The 18,243-nt window shown below is 38.5% G+C and overlaps 1 protein-coding gene across 1 annotated transcript in view; it reads left to right on the forward strand.

Annotated features, from left to right (window-relative positions):
* Positions 1–349: 349 nt before the first annotated feature.
* LOC109421987 (pituitary homeobox homolog Ptx1) overlaps positions 350–18,243 on the forward strand; it is a 208,281-nt gene continuing 190,387 nt past the window's right edge. Inside the window, exon 1 of the mRNA XM_029855051.2 lies at positions 350–1,568. The gene's annotated coding sequence lies outside the window, so the exon portion shown is untranslated. The remainder of the gene's footprint in view (positions 1,569–18,243) is intronic.

Here is an 18,243-nt window from a genome sequence, read left to right on the forward strand (position 1 = left end):
GCCAATGTCCGGTTCGGTTCGGTTTGGTCCGGTGGAAAGTTTGACGGGTCGTCGGGATTTTGGGTTGACTTGTGGATGGATGTCTCGAGCGAGCGAGCTGTTTTCGTAGTCGACGGACGCACGGTTGGTTGCCGAGCTGAACTGAATAGATTGAGTGCGTCGATGCGTCTGTTCGGCCGGAGCTGGTCTACCGGACGGATACGGGAGAGCAAGCACTACTGTGTTGTCAACGGATAGATAACAAACGACGACGACAATAATAACATTTACGGGGTGCGGGACAGAGACAATCGCATCGAATCCCAACTGTGGTAGAGCGAGTGAGCGAGGTTGCTGGTCCCGTTAGTGTGCGTCGTTCGTTCACTGCGAATGGTTCAACCAACCCAGTCCCCTCGTATATCTACGCGCGCAATACTACACTACGCCAGCAAGCAAGCAAGCGAGCAATCCAAATATATGTTGTGAGTGAGTCGTCCGACCGAAAAGAAAAAAAAAAGAAAGAGGGGCCTTCCACTGACAAGTCGGAGCTCTCGAGCTGGCACTTGGCTACGGAACGGCTTTCGGTGTCGGTGTGCGAGGACTAGACCTCCTAAGAACACTAAATCCCTTCTCGGATCGTCGCGGCTCGGCCAACTAAGTCCGGGCAAATAATAATAAGTTTTTAGGAGAATTAACTTTTCGGTATTAAGGATTTAAGCAATAAAGTTTGATGAAGAGGAGTCGGAACAGCGCCAGCTGAGCTGAGGTGGTATATCGACGTCGTCGACACGTCGGTCGATCGGGGGCAACGTCGTCGTTGTCGTCTCAGGACGGTGTGGTCAGCCTTCCTTCCTGTTACCATCGAAGAGACACACGGAAAAAGTAGAGGAGGAAAAAACTAACGGCGGTGATTTTCACGCACTAAATCCCGGATTTTCGGGCTGTGGCTGCCCCGGCGTCGTCGTCGTCTTCACCGAGTGAATTGTGAGTGGGCGAGCGCGAATCGGCGGAAGTTGTTCGACCTTCTCGTACCCAGAAGTGTTCCGAACCGAGAATCTTCGAAAACAGGAAAAGTTGAAAAGTGAAAGAAGTGCTTTTGGTTCGCGGATCGCGGTGTGTGAAATCGGGCTTAAGTGATTAAGAATTGTTCAAAACATTCACATGCCAGCATCATCATAAGGCGAGTAAGATTTTCCGGCGCACGCTTCGGCTTTGACGGATGGTGTTCCGTCGTCATCGTCGTCGGTTGGTGTCCTCATCTCTCGCTTGCCGACTACGTTCGATCGTACCCTGAGTGTTTGAGCGCTAGTGGATTAAGAGCTGAGGTGAAAGCTAATTAGCCAGCCAATCCGATTGATGGTTTCTGTGGTTTGAATCCGGCGGAGAAAAAGTGAATCCCCCAGTTGATGAAATATTGAAACGGATTTGTTTTGGCTGAAAAACCAAATAACCGAGATCAGGTTCTTAGTGTACTGTGGTGGACGAATACTTCCGGAAGTGGCTGTAAACTGCCAAGTGACTGTGGAAGAAAAGTGATTTTGTGCGTCGTTGAGAACAGTTTCCGTCGGAAAGTTGGACATACAGTAAAGGTGAGTGGCGTTAGATTTTTTAACTTTACTGAAAAGCAATTATCCAATTTGCACGAATTTTATTATGCCTACAAACATATGTTTTAACGTTTTTCACGTCGTCCATAACACCGTGGACAGGTCTTTGAATTCAACAAAAATGTTAATGAGTGGCGTGTTTTTTTCGTATTGAATCTAAACAAATCTTCAAGTGTTTAAAGAAGATTCTGTATGTAGATATATATATATATAGCAAGACCAAGTACTCAGTTATTTAGTTATCTATCTATCTACCTCCAGACAACCCTTAATTGTTTCCCAAAATATTGCTTCAAAAACGCATACTTTTACTTCTGTAACTATAAATTTTGAATATTTTTGAAAAATTTTGATGATGTTACTATTTATCAATTGATTTGATTTGCACAATTATGGTTGGTTTTGATATTTGATCGAAATTGTTATATCGATGCTGGAAAAATAATGTTTAGAACATATTCAGCGAAAGCTCGGACTTCTCCTGTCAAAGATATACAGAAAAAAATATGTAATTAAAATTCAGCGAGAAATCATGCACATGAAGGAAAAGCTAGAGTTAGTGCACTTTTACATGAGATATAATGTAAAATTACATTACGATCGTGTAAATTTCCGCCAACTATCGCGACTCCAACCGGTTACGCGACTATTAGTGGAAATTTACACGATGGTAACTTAACTTTACATGATATCTCATGTAAATATGCACTAACTCTAGCATTTCCTACATGTGCATGATTTCTCGCTTAATTTTACATGAATATTTTTTTCTATGTATAATATATTCGAGCGTGAAAAACTGTTAATGCACTATGTATTTACATAACAGGTAAAACAACATAAAACAAAAAATACTAGAAAATATAAACAAATTCCTGTTTGATACAACTAGAATTTGACATTGAATCGAACACAACCTGTACGTTAGTTATATTTGAATAACTACAGCAGCTGAAACAACCTTTATTATCGTCTGAAGTAAACTAAAAATTGTTATTTTTGCTGATGATCTCATGTTGAATAAGCCTCATCTTTATTGACTTGGAATTGTTTTTTTTAAACATTAATTCTTGTAGCTTTTTGTTATGTTTACTATACATTTTTTATCTTCATTAACGAGATGTTTAGTCTGGGCCTTGCTCATCTCGGAACCCACCGTTATTTCTTCCCTTTCGAAGGAAGAACTCACATGTTGTGAGTATTTCGAGAGTGCTATTCAATTCCAGGTCCTTGACGGGATAATCAGGGGCTTTAACCTTCACACCTGGGCCGTTCCACATAACAACTCTTCATTGAGTTCAATCATAGAGCAGGCCAGTTAGCCTCTGTCGCATATCATTTATTAATTAAAACCTCAAAGTGGAACTTTCAAAATTTTCAAACATATTGGAGGGACAACCTTACGGTGTTCGAGCTAGAAATCCTCCTCCTCTTCTTGGCGTAACGTACTCACTGGGACAAAGCCTGCTTCTCAGCTTAGTGTTCTATGAGCACTTCCACAGTTATTAACTGAGAGCTTCCTCTGCCAATGACCATTTTGCATGTGTATATCGTGTGGCAGGCACGAAGATACTCTATGCCCAAGGAAGTCAAGGAAATTTCCTTTACGAAAAGATCCTGGACCGACCGGGAATCGAACCCGTCACCCTCAGCATGGTCATGCTGAATACCCGTGCGTTTACCGCCTCGGCTATATGGGCCCTATGAAATTGTTTATCGATGCTGGAAAAATAATGTTTAGACAAAAGATAAACATGGTCAACGAAGGCTCGGACTTCTCCTGTCAAAGATCTCATATATGCGAGCGTGAAAAACTGTTATAGTAATACACTATGCATTTACATTACCGTTGAAGCAAAACATGCAACAAGTAATACTAGAAAACATGAACAAACTCCTGTTTGATTCAACTAGAATTTGACTTTAAATCGAGCACAACTAGTACGTTAGTTAAATTTGAATAACTACGGTAGTTGAAACAACCTTTATTTTCGTTTGAAGTAAACTAAAAATTGTTGATCTCATGTTGAACAAGCCTCATCTTTGTTGGCTTGGAAATGTTTTTAAAAATAATAATTCTTGTAGCTTCTTATTTTGTATACTATGATTTTTTTTTATCTTCATTAACGAGATGTTTGGGCCTTACTCATGTTGTGAGTATTTCGAGAGTGCTATTCAATTCCAGGTCCTTGATGGGATAATCAGGGGCTTTAAACTTCACACCTGGGCCGTTCCACATAACAACTCTTCATTGAGTTTAATCATAGAGCAGGCCAGTTAGCCTCTGTCTCATATCATTAATTGGTATCCGGCCAAACGGCATTCGGCCAAATGACCCGGAACCCATTAATTAATCAAAACCTCAAAGTGGAACTTTCAAAATTTTCAAACATATTGGAGGGATAACCTTACGGTGTTCGAGCTAAAAATCACTGAAATTTAATTTGCCTTTTTTCACAAAATTATCTATCTTTGCCACTTGGATTATTTTTAGTTTCTAAAATGTCACTTTAAAGCCATAATAATTTCTAATTAACGAATTAAGCATTCATTGTGCATTTTCGAGTGTCGGACTTATTGATGAATTTGTTTTCTTATTCTTCTTCTTGTTCTTATGGCCGACGCATCACTGAAATTTGGCTTCAATTTAGTGTTCTTTGAGAACTTCCACAGTTTTGAACTGTTGTGCAAGGAATGGGTTGAACACAAACAGGTAGGATATGTCCTACCCATAAATTTAATAAAATTACGAGAAAAATAAAATTTATGTTTGATTCCCGATAGTACATTTTCCTCGTAGCAATAAAAAAAAACACAAAGTCTTAAAATCTTATAATCAAACTGAAAAATTGAAAATATCCCCAATATCTAATTATTTCTTGAATATTAACTTACAAAGGATTATGTATAGCAATAATAAATCGTAATGTAGTATATTGATGATTAAATCAGAAAATTATTTATTAATCCCATCACTAAAGGCTTTTTACGGCATCATCAGCGCCGGCAGCCATGTTGGATATGTGGTTCGAAATTTCAAAGTGATAATTCTCTGCCACTAAAGCAAATTTCCGTGTGAAAAAGTATCATCCTATATGCTCACTCGCAATGATTACGATGATACTTTTTCTGCTGCGTTGCTGCAGAATTGACAGTTTTTTATCACTTTAAAAACGCGAGGCAAACAATCATTGAAAAGCAAAAAGTCAATGATTCGTTTGAAAGCTGAGTGACGCATCAAGACACCTTAATTCAAATTCTACAGCTTCCTCCAGATACCGGTAGCAGTTTTTTTATTTAATTCCACAAGAAATTTTCTTCACAAATTTCTATGGTCTTAGGTTTATCAAACATAGATATGCTTGAAAAATTTCTCAATATTCTTATTTTGGATTTTTCAACCTTACATTTCACCAGGTCTTGTACAAGTAAAACACTTATTTTTCAGCGGCTTTACAAAGTTTTTTTTTTGGAATGCCATTAGAAATGTTTAATCGTCATTCAGTAGAATGTTTCAACAGAGATTCTGACGAAATTTCTTTTTCTTCCTAGGGTCCCACTTGCATACCTTTTAGAATTTCCGCAGGTATTGCTGGAGGCCGTATATGGCTCTTGTACACGAAAAAAAAAATCCATTACTCTCATCATGAATAAAAAAAATCATGTTCTTATGATGTCTGTCAAGTCATAATGCCATAGTTATGATTCATAATATCATAAGAATCATGAATAGAAACAAACATTTTTAGAAATTATATTCATGGTCGCTTCCTAGCAAGTGTAACGCTAGGATCTGTCATATGTAATTATATAATTCGCGCGGTCGTCCAGTACAGACATTTGGAAAATATTGAAGCTGCTATTTTTGAAAAGTTTTTATTTAGTTAGAGTAATAAATGTGCATAAACCAGGAAATGGAACAACATCAAAACTCAAAACAGTGTGCCCTTAAGATTCGGCAGTTCGTTGGGAGTTGATTGACTAAAAAAAGTAAACGTGCAAAAGGTAAACAGTGCCCTGTTCGCGTTTTCTTTGTGCCATCCGTCGTAGTTCCTAGTTTATGTACGGAGGGTTTTGCGATGGTTAACCGCAAATGGAAGGTTTTTCCATGTTTTATGCTGGTTTTATACGAGCATGCGAAAAAGTCAGTTTTCTATATTAGTTTGATGTGATAGTTTTTTACATTGCACCTTTAGCATTCCGTAAAATTATCATATAACTCCTGCTATAAACGTCTTCAGTTAAAGACTTGCAAGTAGTCATGAATTGGTTTTATCACTTATTATAAACCATTTTAATAAAACTTGTATTTGCGGTTGTTGTCGGAGAGATTTCTTTTTTGTAAACACATAAACAAAACCTTAAGGCAATGCTCAAAACTAACAAAAGATTTCGTGGCCATAACATGGATCATGAAATGCTGTTATAAAACCGTTATTTCTATCATGAGCTCAGTTATAACCACCACAGGATTGTTAGCCCTATTGGAAAAATTATCAGGAATACAGATTTTTATCAGAAAATTGTGTCGCTCAGCCGGGATAATTTATGTAAATACAGAAAAAAATCATCACTCAATTTTATGATTTCACATACAGCTGAGGATCAAACTTAACGATTCAACACGTTTCCGTCATTTTGATTTCTGAAAAAAAAAAAATACATAATGTCTTTGAAACTTCGCTATGTTGAAAACCCCTTTTTTGTACCCAGTTCCACCAAGTAAATTAAATGCATTTCACTTCCAATTAATGCACAATTGCATAGTTTGTGTGGCGCACTTGTTTTTTGTCATTAGCACAGTCACATTCACCACAAATTTCCCGTGGTATGTCTCCTAACACGTATTAAATAGGAAAACATATCTGAATTCCAGATCGACATCTTTCCAATTGATGGCTGTATAAAAAAAACCAAGCATAATTTATTTTGAAGACCGAACATTAGTGAGTAAAAAAACAAATGTTTAACAAGTCAGAAGATGGTTTTATTTAAAAGGTTGTATCGGGGATACGATAAAACTACCTATGATACAATCCGAAATCCTAAGCCGGTTTGCATACGAAAGTCCTGTAGATCATAATAAGACTGGGCCAACTAGCCAGAGCGTGGGCTTGTAGAGGCATATTAGAACTCGAGATGACTTTTAAATCGGCATCAATGGTTTTATGTTTAGGGTTTTTGAATCGTTAAAAAAAACTTCGATAAAATCAAAATTGTTACTTGGGTGGTGATCGTGCGCTGGTTTTCGGTAATTCTTTGTATTTTTCCGGTTTATACTTCGTTTGACGACTGGAGACACAGCAAGTGGTATGAACTAGTGAACATTCGATATGGTTTGAAGGGCATCCTTAGCCTATTGGATGCAGCAGCTAAAGACAAACATAGAAAACCAGTTGAATATGATTTTCCAGTGAGTTCGATCATTGTTGTTCTCTTTTACATTTGAACTTAACATGTCTTCACTAACAAGAGGCCAACTAAAAAGTGCTGCTTGCTCAGAGAAAAAGAAATGATGGATATTTCCCTAAATCATAGAAATGGTCTCTGATATCACGAATTTTATTTACTTATGGTTTTAGCTTGCATTGTTTTTTGAATCTAATTGGAAGCATTTGGGACCGACGACGACGGAATCATAAAAGTAATTTTTGATTTCATGAATTCTATGCATGGTTCCACCTCTCCAAACCATAATTTTATGAATCTGGTGGTTAAGCATCAGGATCTGCATCCAGGATTATTAAAAATTATTGCTGGCTTCATGAATGCTTCTTATGATTCTAGCTTATTTAATCATAGCTTCATGATTATATTTTTCATTGTTGGTCGTCGAAAGCCAAAACAATAACGGATATGCACCCTTTATGGTGAAATCAATCATAATATCATGACGTATAATCATGGTGTGTATTTATAACATGAAATCATAAAAATATTTATGATTTTGGAAAGGATTTTTTCCGTGTACTAATTACGGCACTACGTTAGGAAAACTGTTTCTACAAAAATAACAAAAAGACCGACTAATATCATCGATATATCAAATTCATACTTATAGAAAAAAAAATGTAGACAGGGAGCCAAAACAACGTTTAGTATTCATTACGGCCTGAGACAATGAATGGATCCCTGTACCAGTTACGGTTATTTTAATTTAATTTCGATTCCACTTGGCACTATTTGCATGCGTTTCTCATGCGATTAGCTAAAACTGGTGCACTACTGCGAAAAAGAGTGGAAGGAAACTAATATTAAAAAAAAGTGATATCTTTTATAGTTTAGGCAAATTTTGAAGTTTAAATAAGTGACACCATCTTTACTCACAAAAGGTGTCATCTCGATTTGTATCGTCAAAGCTTGAATATCAACTGTGGCCAGATTGAGGTACACAGCTAGTCGTGTACGGTAATTTTTATCGAAATCTCAACTCCTGTGTATTCGGGAATGGTTTTTTTTTAACGAAACTCTGCAGATGGGAATGTTCGTTTATCTGTCAAACTCTAACGAAGTTCGTTAAAAATTACTATGTTTACCATTTTTTCCGGTTAAAAAACCTACGGTTGAATTTTATCGGACTCGGTGATTTTTCTAGGTATACACTGAGCCTATTTTTTTTTCTCGGGCGATGGTAGACTCTACTACATAGGGTCAAATATTTGACAAGAAATGAACCAAAGAGCAAACATCTGGTTGACACGAATGAAAATTCGATCGAGTCATACCACCCAGCCAGCAATTTGGTTGCTATATCGAAATTGCAACTGAAAAAGTCACACATATATAGCACTAAAGAAATCGTATTCATTGCACGAAACAGGTACAGTGTCGGACAAAATAATAAGACCACCAGCCATTTTTCATACAAAATGGCTAAGTTTGACGATCTGATGCTCGGTTTCTAGTGAACCGATTTGGCTGAAATTTTGACAGCCGCCATGGAGTTACGTGAATTTTGATTTGTATTTAATTGATTGAGTTCTGTTCACTACATCAAAAGTTACAGATATACGAAATGACAAAATGATAGGACCACTTTCAGATTACCATCACCAAAGGATATTTGAGAGTATCTGATACTTGATGATTGATAAACAAGTACTAAAATTAAGGATGCCATTTAAACTTGGGGACATTTTTATTGAATTGGCAACAAATAATCATCATAAAAATCTGGTGTTAGAATTTTGTCGCACCGTATATCTGTAACTTTGGAAGTAGTGAACAGAACTCAATCAATTTAATACAAATCAAAATTCCCGTAATTCGAAGTCGGCTGTCAAAATTTCAGCCAAATCGGTTTACTTGAAACCGAGTACCATATCGTCAAACTTGGCCATTTTGTATGAAATAGGACCGCTGGTCTTATTGTTTTGTCCGACACTGTATATGCATACTAGAAAGTGGAGGCCATATCGAAACATACATAAGATTACTGCGATTCCATCCATCATAATTTACGATTTCGCATGATCTTATTACGATTAAGAGTACCAATATACGACTCAAGATTTTCAAATAAAAAAAAAACCAATTGGTGTTCAGTGGGAATCGACCTTAGTTCCTTTGACTGAAATGTGCGTTATCTCTATATATCTCTATATATTGGCTATATTGCCAAGTTGAAAATAGAGAGTTCAAAGTGAATGGCATGAAACGAAAAAAAAATTAGCATGATACGGTGCGAGACTTGTGGTGGGAGCGTTGTTGTTGTGCATTGAGTGGCACCAAAGTGGTACCGTGCAAGAGGCCCGGAATTCACATCGTTGTTGGAATCTATACATCACTTATTAAAAGTCATCTGCTAGTATGATAACCTATATATTTGGTTGGAATTATTGCTACCATGGTTGGAGTGTGTCAACAACAACAATAATATAAATTTGTGATGAAAACCATTTTTTCTTTTTCTCCATCATACAAATATGTATACAAAATCATTTACGATATCCGAGATTAAGATTCGACTATTAAAAGTGCAGTAACAATCATATGCGACTGTAAAAATGAATATACGGTTTCTACGATTTCGTTCACTTGGTATACGACGCAAGTGTGACGCAAACGATCAATATACAACATTGTCATTGTTGTATACGATTTCACCTATTTTCATCATATCTTTAGGTAGCAAGCTCGATTTAGCAGATTCATATATACGATGTGAAGCGACTATTTCCACGATACAAAGAAATCATATATACGATGCTAGCGAACTTGCAGCTTGACATTAAGAATGTATGTTTTTTTTCACGATTCTATCCGATTCTGTGCGATCCTACCGATAGTATCTCGCACCTTTTATGATCGGAGACGACTATATGAAACAAAATCGCAATTGAAATTTAGTTTGGCATGAAATGCGATTTTACGCAATCATTGTCAACAAATATTCATATTATTATACAATTCTGATTCAATATATGAAAATATACGACTTTTTCCACACAAATGGTCAAATATTTGGCCCTGCGTACTAGCGGCTTCAAAAATGAAAAAAAAAAAACAAGCCATTTTTGAGAAAATCATCATCAGCTCCAAATCACGTTTACGTCTATAAAAATACATAAAGTTTAAAATTCGTTATTTTTTCAATTGGACATGTTTTTAAATTTATTGACGAGGTAGTTTATGCACAGAACGGAATTTTCTTATTAAAGTCAAAGTTGGAGAAAAAAAAGTTTTTTAAGATAAATAGGTTTAATTCGCCAATTGTTGAGCACTACCCAAATGTTGAACAGTTTGTGAAAATGTCTTTATAAATTTCACCTAAGTAATTTTCCATCAACGTAAACGTATGATGTAGATGCGTATACATGTGTGCCATGATATTGCTCCAATAAAGTTACAAAATTATACATATTTCACGTCAAAAATATCGATTGAAAATTTTATACCACTGATGACATGAAAACTGCACAACTCTGATTTTAAGAAATTGCTGTTACGAAATAAGCGTTGCTGGCAAATCGACCACAAATATCAAAGTCACACCATAGTTACAAGAACTGGAAGGACGTCTTTAACAGTTTAACATTGTTTAAAATTACATTTTCATTGTAATTTCATTTGAAAAAAATATTTTTCTCATCACACTATCATTATGCATCGGTGAATTGGTTAATTCGAAATTTCCTCATTAGATGGCGCAATTTGGCATAAACAATTTAGTAATACAGGGCTGTTACAAAAGTGTCGATTTGGAAATCGCAAAATCCGCGCCAAGCCATTTGAAATCCGCGCCGAGGTCATCTAATCCGCGTTAGTACAAAACATATTGCCCAGTCAACCAGTGATCGTATAAGATGTGGTATAAGATGTTAAAGTGGAGGCGATATGCGTACATTTGTCATGCGCCTAAATGAAGGCATGCACGCATATGGCCTCCACTTTAACATCTTATGCAACATCGTATACGATTACTGGTTATCTGGGTGTTGACTGAAGCTCATAAAAAGGCTTTTGTTGTACTCCAGATGAAGAGCATTTCTGATGAAAATTTATTTTTTAACTTTTGTTAATCTATGACTTTGAATGACAACTTATACATCAAACAAGAATTGAAAAATGTTGCTAGTTTTTTTTTTTATTGGAATAAAAAGTTTGGAATCGATAGTTCTTTGATTGTTTATCAATCAGTGTGTCTGCTATTTTACGAGAATAGGTTTTCCTGATCTCAGGGATTCCGAAAAAGGAGCATTCTCGGCGAATCTTCTGAAACAATTTATAACCAACGTTATAATAGAAATCCTGAAATAAAATCTGTAGTAAATACCAAAAGATCGTTCGAGAGAAATTAAAGAAAATTTTCAGAAACTTTTTGAGAATTTCATGGATTACTTTTTACGGAAACTTATTTTATGAAGATACAAATAGAGTAATACTAGTGGGATTAATTGAATAAATGACCAAAAAACTTTACTTCTAAGAGAGGTATTTATAAAAAGGAAGCACTAAAAACTGTCTGTAAATTCAGTGAAGATTTTAGAAAGTTAGGATTCCAATTTATTTAAGAATTCTCCAAAAAATCCTCAGGAAATTCTACCAAGAAACCCTTTAATAACTCTTGTACGGACTTTTTAGGGCGGAATTGAAAGGTACGAAACTGATTACACTCATTCCTTTAATAACTGTTCCCGCAACACCCCTCAAAATGAGTGCTCCGACTGGATATCAAAGAGAAATTTCACAAAAAAAGTTTACGTATTTTTAGGATAATTCTATCAGTATTTAAAAAAAAAATCGATTCCACATAAATTCCACAAATAGCTGATTCAAGAATTCCGTGAACTCCGTTAAAATCACCCATAACACTAGTTTACAAAATAAAACGAAAGTCGTGAACTTCTGTCAACGACCAAAATTTTTGAAGTACAATTTAGTGCTGATTTCGAATCCGCGCTTCAAAAAATTTAAAGTAGAGTAGTTTTTGAGTTTTAGCTTAATATCGAGTTTTACAATTATTTAAAATATGAAATTTGCTAAAATTCAAATATCTTGCTTTTTGTTCAACCAATTTCAAATCTTTTTTTATAAATTAAAAGCTGAATACAACACCATTCGATCATCTGAATGCAGGTTTTGCGTCGGATTGATGAAATTCAACATATTGGCGAGTTTTTGGGACGATCTCCTTAAATTTTAGCAATATTTCCAAAAATATATGAAGAAACGTATTTTTTTCAATAAGAAAAAAAAAAACAAAATAAAAATTCTTTTTCAACGTTTCTTTGACACATCATAGGCGAGTTACAGTAAAAAATTAAGCTCAAACGGAGCATTGATTACGGAGAATGAGATGTGTGAAGTGAGCGACTTCACTTAAAAATAGAACAAAAATCGAATAAAAATCATCAACCTTGTATGGAAAGTCGAAAAATTTCCGCTCTACTGTATTTTTTTTCCTTCACGTTTTCGAACTCAGGGCATGATTCTACACCAAAAATGATCATCAGCTTACCGAGTTCAAAAATGCTGTAAGCTAGTGTAATGAATGAAAAAAATCCTGCATGTTAAAAAAATCGCTCCCATCTGAAAAAATTGGCACTGAGAAAATAAACTCTGAAGTTTTAAAATTCGATTTCTATGTGAAATTTCGGAAAATCGCCATAAATTGAACATTTCTACGATCATCATGAAACTCTCAAAAATTATTTCAAACGTGAAAACATAACAGCGAAAAATATACAACTGGCTAAAACAGTGTACGGTTCTGTACTGTAGGGTACACAAGTTCGTATTGGGACTGACTTGCGATTACTTTTCATTATGGGACAATCTGACTTAGTGTTGTTTTTCGATTTTACTGAACAAACTTCTTCTTCTTCTTTATGGCTCTACGTCCCCACTGGGACTTGGCCTGCCTCGCTTCAACTTAATGTTCTTTGAGCACTTCCACAGTTATTAATTAAAGGGCTTTTTTTGCCTGCCATTGCATGAATTTGTATATTGTGAGGCAAGTACAATGATACACTATGCCCAGGGAGTCGAGAAAATTTTCCCGACCGGAACGGGAATCGAACCCGCCGTCTCCGGATTGGCGATCCATAGCCTTAACCACTAGGCTAATTGGACTGAACAAACTATATATTTTTATTCACGCAGCTGAAATATCATCCGAAGAAAGATCGAAAACTACCGTCAACTCAATTTTGCCCAAAATGCAGATGGGACTGATTTATGATTCACGACAGTACAGTCTACAAAACCAATTATTTTCATTACGAGATTCTATTAAATGTGACTACAAAATTCAACCAAATGTTTCTCCAGAATTTCCGGCAGGCGTCTTTTTACAATTTCCATTAAAAAAAATCAGGTTTGAGTATCACCAAGAAAGCCCAGCCCCATAACTCTAATTAGAAAATGTTCATTATTTTTTACTGATTGTGTTGAGCCTCATGTGTAAATATTTTATGTAAATGCATTTGAAAACGATTTCCGCAAAATCCGCGCCGAAATTAGCAGAAACGCGCGAAACGCAAAAACTGCGAAAAACGCAAAATCCGCGCCACCTGTAACAGTCCTGGTAATATAATGTGTTAAAACGAAATTATCGGAAGGTCTAGAGCTTGTAGAAGCGTCACGTCTTCGGGAAAGTTGCTTAGTAAGTTGAGCGCTTACAGATAATGGACCGATTGATTCGAAATTCCACCACTAGGTGGTGCTAGTGAGCATGTAAATTTTGTGTCTCATATATCACTGGATCCTTAAAACTTATAAATATGACGCCTTCGAGAAAGTTGTTGTGTTTGTCAATTACTTCCAGATGATGGGCCGTTTGATTTGAAACTCCACACATAGGTGGCGCTAGTGAGCTTGCAAAATTTACATCTCATATATTTCAAGATTCTGATCCCATAGAAAGATGGTGTGTTCGACAGAGTTGTATCATAGGTCAAGAACTTACAGATGATGCAAAATTTTATTCGGAAATCCAAACATAGGTGGCGCCACTGAGTATGCAAATTTTATACTTCAAATATCCCAGGACCCTAATAACTCTCTTACCGTTTCTTCTATCTTTAGCAAAGATGTTTGTTAAGTCAAGAATTGCATTTTTTTTTATTCTTCAACCTAATTTACAGCTATTTTGTCCAGTAGGGCACTGGGTGAGCGATTCCATTGGAAGCTGTATTAACACTTTGCACAGCGCCTAAATGTATTCTATTCTAATTCTTTTATACATCGAACTGGTTGGCGTTGCACTGCCTTTACTTTCTACCCTATCATGGTAGAATGATGAGCACGAGGATGTGTGGATGTTGGTTGTTCCTTTTTCCAGTCCGATTGGGGTCCATTATGAAATACCGTTCGCCGATGTCCATGTATCCGGGTTCGTTTGAGCCATGGGCTCAGAAGAGGGTCAGTGTCAGCAGTAGAATAACTAGCCACAGAAGTCCAATGTCGCGACTGTTCATGTGACTAACATTTAGTTTGCCATGTCCTTATAGCGTCAGCAGCGGTACTAGAACTGTCAAGTTAAGTTTGCTTACCAAAACAAAAGATCCTCTACAAGATAGCCTCTTAAAAAAAAATAAGTTATTGCAATTAAAGTTTAAAAAATAATTAAATGAGAAAAGTGACTACTGCGCCATTGGAGTTCTAGTATATTTCTATTGTGTCAGCTGCTCTCAGGGGGAAAGAGCAACTGACGAAAGTGCCGGGGCTGGGATCGAACCCATGACCATCTGCTTTTGAAGCAAACATGGTCACATGTTTGAAGCATATGCGCCACGGGCCCCGGCTTAATTGCAAATTTTGTAATGCTCATTTGGTGATATGGTGTTGCAGGTTCCATTGGTGCTGATCAAACATATTATAACATCAAATTAATACATTTTCATTGAGATCATAAAGGTATCTACATTTTCCTAAACATAGTATTCAGTTGTGTCCACATGAAAAAAAAAGTTACAAACGTCTTTAACAAACACTTCCTCATCTTATGCCTATCTTACCTGCCGTCGCTCATTAGATCTAAATTACTTTTCCAAGCTCACGTTTCTTCCAAATTCGTACTTTTTGCCTCACTGGCAGAACTGTTAGCCTTTTCCAGTATAGTTCAACATTGCAGAGCCTCCGCCGTGCCCACATTTTCAGATTTTTTCAACACTAGAGCTTTTTTGAGAGCTACTGGTCTATCACCCGACGGCTACCGAATACCAAACAGCCCCAAAGTGTGGATGTCGCCGCCGTCGCCAGTCCCCAACAACATAGCTCGATTGTCTGTCCCCCCAGAAAAAAAAGGGTTAGCGTAGGCAGGCATCATATCGTTCTCGTCTGCGCTACCGGTTGAAACAATATTTACACTCGGATAAGCTCCTATTTGGGTAATTTCAAATATTTGAGGCACCGTCGTCGGCCGAAATACCTTCACGTCGTTCTTGGTGTTGGATGACGCCGCGCGTTGTCGTCGCTTTCGCTAGCCCAGGAAGAAAGTTCTTTTTTTCGATCGAAGGCTGAGACCGAACAAGAGACCCAAACGGCGCCCTTTCACTCAATCAAAAGGTAATTTTAGATCGAGGTGGAATTATCGCGCTGCTGGCTGCCGCCAGACACGAATGACAGCGACGTCGGGCGGATGCCTGACGGCAGCTAACGCCGGGCGACTCACACGACAAATCGAAAATAGGGCTAAGTGAAAAAAGGGTTTTATCTATGGAAAGGTTTGTGAAGGTTATTGATCGGCGCGGCAGCGGCGGCGATAAAACGGGTCCGAAAAGTTTCGTGAAATTTGAAATCGTTTTTCCAGCGCCAGTCCGCCGCCGAAGCCAACCTCATTTGCAGCGATACTTCTGACGGTTATAATCCCCGAAAATGCTTCCGATAGACCGAAATATGTGCTCCATTTGGCGTGGGTAAATTCCACATGATTTACAAGCACCCGTCGTGGTCTGTGTTTAGTTAAACGAACGAAAACATACTACAGCTAGATGTGGTGTGGTGCAGTTGCACTATACCCAACCAAGCCGAATTATTACGCTTCTAGATGCATATGCTAGGGAACCCCTTTCTCCGCCGTTTGTTGACGAACCGTCGGCGTGCGTGGCGTCGTCATCAGCGCCGACGGTCTAGAGTGGCGCCAGAATGCACACAACTGATTAGGCTGATAAGGTTTATATGCGTGCATACACGTTACAATCAGTAGTGGCTAAAGAGGGCGCGTGAAAGTGCTCTAAAACTGGATAAGTGCCTTGGGATTGCGTACCTACGAGTGGATTTGTATTCGAGGAAATCAGCTGAGAGCTGCCAACTTGAGGTATGGAATCGTTAGTGTTCAAAATTTCAAAGTCATGACAATGTATAAGAGCCCATCGGAAAAAAAATAAATCAAAGATTTTATAGAGTAATGGCAGAAGTTTGATAAAATACTGAACCATGGCAAGATTTCTGAAATAATTGGTATTTGCCCGAATCCTTTCTGTTTCCTGCCTTTAAAAATGGTTCATTTATTTAGTTAACATCAAATTCATGATAATACTGAATCAACAATTTGTCGCCATAATACTCGATTTGCAGCTGCAGCTCTCCAACCTCGGTCGCGCCCAACACTTGCCAGATCACGCTCCACCTGGTCCGCCCATCGTGCTCTCTGCGCTCCACGCCTTCTTGTACCAACCGGATGGTTAGCAAACACCAACTTTGCAGGGTTGTTGTCCAGCATTCTTGCAACGTGCCCTGCCCACCGTTCCGGCATTGGCCACTTTCTGGATGCTGGGTTCGCCGTAAAGTGCAGCGAGCTCATGGTTCACCCTTTTCCGCCACACACCGTTCTCCTGCACGCCGCCGAAGATCGTCCTTAGCACGCGTCGCTGGAAAACTCCGAGTGCTTGCAGGTCCTCCTCGAGCATCGTCCTTGTCTCGTGTCCGTAGAGAACCACCGGTCTTACTAACGTCTTGTACATGGTACATTTGGTGCGGGGGTGAATCTTTTTTGACCGCAGTTTCTTCTGGAGCCCATAGTAGGCACGACTTCCACTGATGATGCGCCTTCGTATTTCACGGCTCACGTTATTGTCAGCCGTTAGCAAGGATCCGAGGTAGACGAATTCTTCTACCACCTCGAAAGTATCCCCGTCTATCGTAACATTGCTGCCAAGGCTTGAACTGCCTCGCTCAGTCCCGCCTACCAGCATGTACTTTGTCTTAGCCGCATTCACCACCAGACCTTTGCTGCTTTGCTTTTCAGGCGGGTGTACAGTTCTGCCACCGTTCCAAATGTTCTAGTGATAATGTCCATGTCGTCCGCAAAGCACACAAATTGACCGGATTTTGTGAAAATCGTTCCACGGCTGTTGAGCCCGGCTCGTCGCATGACACCTTCCATGTTGAAGAGTAGGCATGAGAGTCCGTCACCTTGTCGTAGTCCCCGGCGAGATTCGAATGAACTGGATAGTTCACCCGAAACCCTTACGCAGTTTTGCACACCGTCCATCGTTGCTTTAATCAGTCTAGTCAGCTTCCCAGGAAAGCCGTTTTCGTCCATGATTCTCCATAGCTCTGCGCGGTCGATACTGTCGTATGCCGCTTTGAAGTCGATGAACAGGTGGTGCGTTGGGACCTGGCATTCGCGGCATTTCTGGAGGATTTGCCGTACGGTGAAGATCTGGTCCGTTGTCGATCGGCCGTCAATGAAACCAGCTTGGTAACTTCCCAAGAACTCATTTACTTTAGGTGAAAGACGACGGAAGATGATCTGGGATAGCACTTTGTAGGCGTTGAATGCCGATCGCTCGAAAGTTCTCACACATTAACTTGTCGCCTTTCTTGTGGATGGGACAGATTATCCCTTCTTTCCACTCCTCCGGTAGCTGTTCGGTTTCCCAGATCTTGACTACTAACTGGTGCAGACAGGTGGTCAACTTTTCCGGGCCCATCTTGATAATTTCTGCTGCGATACCGTCCTTACCAGCCGCTTTGTTGTTTTTGAGCTTCTGGATGGCATCCTTAACTTCTCTCAGCGTGGGAGTTGATTCGTTTTCGTCCTCTGCTGCACCAACATAGTCATTTTCTCCGCTGCCTTGGTCCTCCGTGCCTACATTCTCTTCGCCATTCAGGTGCTCGTCTAATCCCTGCAGATTTCGGCTTGCGGCACGAAGCCTTTCCGGGATTCGTTGAGCTTCTGGTAGAACTTACGTGTTTCTTGTGAACGGCA

The sequence above is a fragment of the Aedes albopictus genome, chromosome 1 (genome assembly GCF_035046485.1).
Source record: "Aedes albopictus strain Foshan chromosome 1, AalbF5, whole genome shotgun sequence".
Lineage (NCBI taxonomy): Eukaryota > Metazoa > Arthropoda > Insecta > Diptera > Culicidae > Aedes > Aedes albopictus.